Source organism: Myiozetetes cayanensis, unplaced genomic scaffold (genome assembly GCF_022539395.1).
Source record: "Myiozetetes cayanensis isolate MyiCay16 unplaced genomic scaffold, myiCay2020 scf22, whole genome shotgun sequence".
Lineage (NCBI taxonomy): Eukaryota > Metazoa > Chordata > Aves > Passeriformes > Tyrannidae > Myiozetetes > Myiozetetes cayanensis.
The window spans coordinates 8,767,422-8,775,863 of record NW_026087434.1 but is presented as its reverse complement, the minus strand read 5'-3'; positions in this window follow the sequence as shown (position 1 = coordinate 8,775,863).

Sequence of the window (8,442 nt, the reverse complement as noted above, 5' to 3'; positions counted from 1 at the left end):
TCTCTAAGATACGGAGAGTCACCAAACCCAAATATTACCCTGAGCAGCTGAGACCTCAAAAGGTCTTTCTTTATTTTCCTCCACACTCTGTTTCCCATTAACTCTTCAGCAGCATTTGTATGCCCTTAACTTGCAGAGCCCAGGGCTGAACTCGGCTCCAGGCTGAACTATCTCACATCCATCTAAACAACAGCAACCCTGCAACCTGCAGGATTTACTCCAGGAAATTTTCCGCTGGATATGAGCAGGGCAAGTCTGTCCTGCTCAGGGGCCAACTGGGGGCAGTCCAGGCTCCATTTTATGGATAAGCAGCACTTTGGTACTTGCTGACCCTCATATCAGCAAGTTACTGCAATCAAACATCCCCAGAGAGTGATTCTCAGCCTTCCCAGCCCGGGCAGCACTAAGGAGCTGTGGGTTTTGCTCCTCACCAGCCCAGCCCTCTGCAGCTCCCCATAACTACAAACAACATCAGCACCCTGGGAATTACATGGACAGGCCACATGCTTTAATTTTCAAGGTTTAAACAAACCCACATCTCATGTCAGACCAGAGCAGGGGCCACCAGCACCCCTCTGCTGGTCCTTGGTGTCCCCTAGAGGAGCAGCCAGCTGGACTGGTTGTGGAGAGCAAAGCACTTGGGTCAATGGTGTGTCCATCCCTTGTCTGTCCATGCTCCACTTGTGCCATTGCTTATCTCTGAATGGCAACCTGGATTTTTCTGACTTTTTTGCTTTCCACAGCACACGGAAACCAAGAGAGCTCTCCAGCCTGTCCAGGAGGATCCAGGCAGGGCATATCAAGAGCAGACACAGCTCATGTGGGGAAAAGGATGTACTCACCCCACCATGAAGGGTGTCCACAGTGTGAAGGCTGTGGGATGCACAGCACAGACCCTCTGAGCTGACCTTGTAGTGCTTTTGAATCAGGTTTCCTGATCCACAGGGATCTGATAGGCAAAAATTAAATGCCTGATCTGTGCTCACCCCCAGCCCAGCCTTGTCTGCTAAGAATGGCCATATTGTCAAAGGGAGTCCCAAAAGGCTTTGGGTGAGGACCCAAGGGGGGCCCAGGCAGGGCACATCAGCTCAGGTGTGCTCATTCATCCCCATGGCAGAGAAATCCCAGTCTGGAGACATGGAAAGAAGGGAAACACTGAGACAAAAGAGGTGCAGCCTGAGCGAGAGCAGATGGTGCCCATCAAGTCATGGCAGTCACTGCCCACCCCTACAGCCAGTGGTGAATGGTGCCACAGCACATCAAACTTGCCCCCTGATATTTCCAAGTGTCAGACATTCTGCTACCTTTGGCTTTGAGGGGAATGATAGTTTAATTTTGGATCCTGAGCTAAGGCTACACGGGGTTTGGAAGTTCAACAACAAGCACAGAGGGGTTTTTCCACCCAGCTTCACTTCTGCTGCCTCCGCAGCAGTTCCCCAAAACCAGGCTGCTTACGCAGGGCTTACACAGGGCTTGCTTAATATCATGGCCCATTCCCTACTCAGAGAGGGCCCTGCATCATGCAGGGGGAAGGAAAGGGCACGTGGTGTCACGAGAGAGATAAGGCAGTGAGCCAAAACAACCCTGCAAAGGTGGGCAGACACAGCTGGCCTGGCTCAGGGCTGAGCTCATCCCTCCTGAAAGGCATTGGAAACAGTAGAAAAGAGCTAAGTGAAATAAAAGACAAAGTTTAGCTGCTTGTAAAGGTCTTTGAAGCATTATGAATGCACACACTAGACCCTCTGACCCCCAAGAGCCAGTCCTGCAGTGTTTACACTCGTGGCATAAAAAGGCATTCGCACCCATGGGTCAGTAGAAGGCAGTTTGTCTCCTGTCAGAGCTAAGGGATGGTTGAGCAGATGAGCCCAGACAGGGGCACATCCACACCGACCATGGCTGAAGTCAATCAGTGCCTAAGCCAGGCTGACCAGCCCAGGTCTTCCTTGTCCAAAATCCAACATTCACACCCAGCTCTCTAGTATCCACCACCGTTCAGGCTGGGATGTCCCTGTGACTCCCCACCATCCCAAGCACTGACAAAAATTCAGATTAAAACATCCCCTGGGGGATTAAAAAAAAAACATTGCAGGGCAGCAGCATTTGCAGGGGATTTTGAAAGCATTTTTTCCACCCTGGGAAAGACACGAAGTCTTTTTGCATTTGGGGCAGAGTAATAGGCAGATAGGATTTCTCTGGAATAAGCAGATTAAGAACAACCCAAGGAAGAGTGGTAACAGTGCATAGTGAGAAGGAAAAAGCCCAAGGGCAAGGCAGACTTGGCTTAGCTGTCCCAGCCAACATTACACTGGGTTTGGGCTATTGCTATTGCTGCTTATATCAGCAGCAGCTCGAGCCCTGTGTAATGACTTCATGTCCGTGCTGAAATCTGTTCCTGAGATGTGTCCATGCCCGAATTCCCCCCTCCCATCGGCCAAGGACGCACAGGCAGGCCGTGTCACCAGCACGCTGTCAGCTCCATCCGACGCACGGCTCCCGTGCGAGGCACTGACACGGCTCCAGGAACCACCGCCTTCAGATCACAATGAAAGATGTGTTTGTTTGTGTCTCACTCGAGTCCCCGTTTGTCCTCTCCAGAAACCACAGAGTAATTCAGCTCCAGGGCAGGCTCCAGCCTGGCGACAGCACAAGAGCAGTGCAGGGGATGCCCAAGACCTTCTCCCCCACACCACTCCCTTTAAAAACACAACTCAGGGCTGAGGCGACTGAACTGATTTTTTTTTTTTTTTAATTATTATTATTTTTTCCTCTCCAGGCAAATAAAGCCTCTGCACAAACCAGTCTGACTCCAACTCAATCTGATGCTTCCCAAAGGAACTGGAGGAACCGGTTGGTGATGGGGCAACCCCTCCACAACCACCACGGTGCCTGGGTGGGCACCTGTCCCAGCTCCCCACCTGCAGGGATGGCACCTCATCCACCCTTTTGTCATCTCTGCCATTTTCCTAAGGAGTTTCTGCAGGTTTCCATGCAGTCAATAATGCCCTCACCACTGTATGTGACAGCAGGGCTCTCCTTCCAGCTTGGCCCAAAGCTCCCTCAGCTCATTTCAAGTGGGATAAACATGTTTATCACAGGAGCAGTCAGGAGCAAGCAGGATTCAACCTCATGGCTTGAGGTTCCCACATGGAGAGGAGCCTATGGAGTGCTGGAAGGACCCATCCACCTTTCAGGACAGCACAGAATTGGCAGCAAAGCTGCTGAGCTCAACACCTCTTTGACCAGAGCAGGGTCCCCCATCATCCCAGACTTCAGGGTAGAAAATCCCAAAGGGAGCCTCTCTGGGGGCCAAATGAGTGGCAGCAGCCCCACTTTTGACCCCCAGCCCACTGAGGCTGCAGGATGTGGGCCAGGGGCTGAGAGAACTGTCTGTGCACACCCTGACACAGCACAGGCCACTGCCCGTGAGCTGCCGTGGGTCCCAGAGGTGTGACCTGCTGCCATGGAGAGGGAGCAGGGAGCCTCTCCCAGCAGCCCACGCACTGCTGCTACCTGGAGATCCCTCTGGTAGATTGGACACACGGGTAGATCCTCATTACATGCACGAGCTGTTCCACACAGCCCAGCTCAGCACTTACAACTACCCGGCCACCGGCTGTGCAGGGCAGAGCCAAGTCTCAGGAGCTGAGATCCCAGCGTGGCCCCGCTCCCAGCAGGAGACAACACCTCCACTGGGGCTTTTTGCAACCCAGAGGCTCACCACAGCCTCACCCAGCCTCCTCCATGGCAGGGAGTGTGTTCTGACAGAAGCATGAGTAACACCATGAAATAACCACTCCAACGGGGCTCTGCCAGCTGGAGGAGGAGCCTCCCCGCCCTGATTCACCCCTGCAGTGGGGGGGACACAGCGGCAGGAGCAGCATTGATGCAGCACACGCTCACCCCAGGAATTAGCCCGGGATGGGCAGCACGTGCTCCCCAGCAGGACTGCAAAACACACCCAGGAGCGATCCTGAGGCTCCCACTGAACTTCTTGGCTGTTGCCCCAAAACGGTCAAGGCGTGACTCTCCCCAAACCAACTAATGCTGACTCCTGCTGCACCGTGATGGCCTCTGAGCCCCAGGAGACGCCTCTGGTTTTCAGACAAAGCCAGTAAAAGGCAAAGCAGCTGAGTCAGCACCCAGCCCTGGGGAGAAAGCCCTGAGTCAGCTCTGCTGTGAGCACGAGCCAACACTCCTCCTCTCCTCTCCCTCTCAGCACTGCTGGCAGCCCCATCCTTGCCCTGGCAGCACCACATCAGCCTGCACACACAGAGCACACGTGTGGGGCTTTGCAGGCTGGAGACCTCAAACACAGGAGCAGCCACTGCTCAGGGCAAGGACCCAGGGGTCACCCACAAACCTTCTGGAAAAGCTCACAGCAACACACACCAGGACCAGCACAGAGCAAGGCTGGGAGGACAGCTGTGGAATGGGTTACAGAGCACCCGTGTCCTGCAGCAGCCTCAGCTCAACACGCTTCAGCTGGGGAAAAGAGGCAAGTGATGGCCCCAGCCACTGCCCTTTCAGCAGTAGTTGCTGCTGCTGCTGCTCCCTTCACTGTGTTCCACAGACACAGGCAGGCCCTCAGCATCCTAGGAATGGCCTGTCTGCCTCTTCAGAACCCCTTCTCTGAGCTGGGCCCCTCTGAGGCTCTGTGAATCCTCGTGCATGCAGAGACTGCCCACCACAGTGTCCTCCAGATCATTAGATTTGGAAGTTCTGCACCTCCTCTGCTGGGAACAGGGAGAGGAATAAGAGATGAGACACATTTCCTTAAAGCAGGTCAGATAACTCTTAAAAATTGCCCTTTCTTTTGTCTTCCCCTCTCCCCACCACTGTCACGTAGCTCTAGCTGGGTATCTCCAGGGATGTTCCTGTGGATGATGGGGAGGAACACAAGGGAGAAATTCCAGCCTTGGGCAGAGATTTCCAAATGCTGAGTGGGGCAAAATGAAGGCATTTGGATGATGCTGAGGCAGGTGCATGTGACACTCCAAAAGGAACTTCACAGGGCTGTTTTTCTTTCACTGCCACTGGGCATCTTGCTGTTGGAAAGTGAGGAGGAGGAGAGTGGTCAGGGTTAGTCATGGTTTCTGTGCCTTCATGTCTTTTAGCAAAGCTCTGAGGCAAAGACTGATGGTGAAGGAGAAAGGATTGGCTGGAAAAGGCTCCTTCTTTGTTGAGCACCCAGACCATGACAGCTAAGCCTGGCTGATCCTCACTAAAAGGAGGACCAAAATCAGCCAAAGAAAGAAAGGGCTGGCCCCTTGCAGCAGGAAGGGGAATCATTTCGGTCAAGCTGGAAAGGAGAAACTTGATTTCTTCTCCCTAACCCCAGCAGCCCAACTCCTCCAGGCCCAAATCTTGCTGCTGTCAAGATATTTCTGCACATTGCTTTGGCTCTGTGTTGCTTCTAACCCCTCCCAGAGATTTGCACGTGCTTCCCTTCTGATGTTTCTCTGGTCTACTTATCAACCAATTTGGTTTTCAATTTGCTATCTGCTGGAGCAGCTGGTGCCAGCATTGCTAACCCTATTTACCCAGCATCTCTGACGCTCATCACTAAGAGACTTTTCCAGTTCCAGAAGTACCATTTAATTAAGTTGAGGATGAGCAGGAGAGCTCCTATCTCCCTCAGAGGTGTTGCACCACCGTCAGCTGGTCAGGTTTGGAGCTCATACAAGTCCTGTCACACTTCAAAGGCAGGCAGGGAACACCTGCTGCATTGCACCACGGCACGTCCCCGCTGCCCAGCCTCCTCCTCGGGCAGGGAACGCTCCTGGACGCTCAGAGGAGCTTGATGCATGAGCCAGATCACCTCTCCTGCCTCCTGATGCGATGACTCACTTCAAATCACATCCTCCCCCTCTCATTTCAAGCAGCACAGCACCCAGCAAGGTCTCTGTGTGTGCTGAAGAACACAGTGATGCTGGTGTTCAAGGTGCAATCAGCCTGGCTGCTCTTTAGCTTGAATGTGACCACAGTGTCCTCCCCCACAACCCACATGTGTCCTTAGAGTGGGGAGAAGCTGCTGCACAGAGGACCAGGCCACAGTGTGCCCCAACACAGTGGATAAATCAGGGTAGTCCCTTCCTGCAGAGCACAGGCTGAACCACACTGAGGGGAAGTTCTTCTTTATCTGCACCTCCTCTCCTGCTGGAAACAGGGAGAGGAATAAAAGGTGACACATGTTTCTTTAAATCAGGTGAATAACTATTGAAAATTGCCCTTTCTTTTGTCTCACCCCCTCCCCACTGCTCTCACACAGCTCTTATCAGGAGAAGAGAGCAGGAGTGGGTTGGAGCTAAAGCAGTTCCCAGCATGGAAACTGGGATCACCAGTGAGGAGTGGGACAGCAGAGCTGGGAGAAGGTGGCAGCAACAGAAAAGAGCTTGATGAAAAGCTGTCTACAAATGTGTCTGATCTTACAGCCAGCTGGCCTGAGGGTGGGATGGGACATCACCAGGGACAGGCTGAGGGGATCACAAATCCCTGCAGTGGGGTTTGGCTTCACATGGAAGAGGCAAAGAGTATCAGCATAGCCTGGGGGGAAAATGGCCTGTTGGTCCTGAAAGGGAAGCAAACAGGTGATCTAAACCAGATTCTCTGGCCCAGCTGGAGGGTGGCAACCCTGCTGCTCTCCACGCCCAGCACTGAGGTCCTGGTGTCTGGAGAAGGGATGACCCTCTCTCCCCACAGGATGAAGAAGGCAAGCTTTTCCCCAGGCAGGCAGCATCTGATAGACCTCAAACAGACCCTGTAGACACCCACACAAGTTTCCCAACCCACTTGTCACCAGAGCAAGCTCTACATGGCTCATACCTGGGTGGTGACTTAGTTCACCAGTGGGCTCGTGGAAAATCAGAGAAGTAGAGGGTTGCCATGGAAAGTGTTTTCACCAACAGCCCAAACCACACACTTATCAGAGGCAAGAACACAGCAGATGCCTCGTGCTTATTCATGGGTAGTGTTGCCCAAGTGGAGGGGGTCTAACAGAGGCAATTCAAGTTCATTAGTTCTGCTTCCTTAGGAACAGATAAGTCAGTCTGCTGCTTTTAAGAGGAACTCAATTATGTTAATTAGGTATCAAGAGAAAGCCCTTCATCTTCAGAGAGCTGCAGCGGTAAGAAGAGCAATGCTTTGCAAGCACCTGCTCCACCTCTGTCCTGAGTCACCTTCAGCCAAGGCCTTTCATTAGGTGGCAACAAGCATGTCCTCACATAACACTGCACCAATATGTCATTTGCTCCTCATTACAGAGTGGAGTCAGCAGATGTGAGCAGAGTAATTTTTAATCCATCCCTTCCATCCCCGACTCTGCTGCCAGACAGGTCAAGCTGTAATTGTCCTTCAAAGACTTAAGGGTGAGCCTTTGGGAACTGGATTTTAGGGCAGTGGGTGGAATCCCTGCATTAACCTCCCTCTGTACAAAGCACACCTGGCTGTTGGGAGACACAGCAGCAGGTCCTGGGGCCGGAGTGACTCCTGCAATTACGGATGAGTGGCTGGGGATGACACACATCAGCCAAGCTGTGGTGCTGCAGGGAGCCAGGCTCAAGGCAGGGACGAGGGGAAAGCTGCAGAGCAAGACCTTAATGGCACTTTGATCAAAGGACTGGGCTCTGAGCAGAGCTATTGCTCATCCAGGCACTCCCTCCCAGGCTCTGAAGCCGAGGACGTGCAAGCACCGCCGGTGCGATGGACACGTAGCAGCTACGGAGCATCCAGCACTGCCACTCAGCAAGCTGTGCAGCTGAGGCAGAGCAAAAATCTGCAGGGTGATGTTTCCTCTCCTGCCAAGGATTTCTAGGCAGCTGGGAATAGGGAGTAATACCAGTGGAGGTGGGGGAAGGCAGGCAGACCAGCCACCGGAGTAAATAGGGACACCCATTCAGTGGCTTTGGCTCCAAGTATGGTGCAAAGGGTATAAAAAAAAAAGTCTACAAACAATTTAAACTGCCATAAAAATCAAACTGCAGCCAAAGGTGGAACTCCAGGGCCAAAGCGTCCCTGACTTTGTATTTTGCTTGCACTGTCCTCACAAACACTGTCTGAACATTTAATTTGGCCTCTTCCCCTCACTCAGGAGGCCTCACAGAGGAAGAGGAGAGTGGGCAGGTTGGAGACAATTCCAGGAACATGTTGTTCTTCTCTCCTCATCCTGCCAGCACTTACTCTGTGCTGGAAAAGGTCTGTGAAACACAGCAGGAGAGGAGAGGTGAGGTACAGGGCTTCTGAAACACCCCCTCAGATGTCCTTGGGAGTTATCTCAGCACTAAATGACAAAATCATTTTTAAAAGCCTACAAAAGGCTGGGCTGAGATCCCTGAAGTGGAAGCAAGGCCACAGAGTGGGGCTGGGACAGGCTGAAGACAAGGAGTGAACTATTTTACATCTCTACTGGTCCTGGCCCACTTCTCTTGAAACCCCAGTCAGGATGGG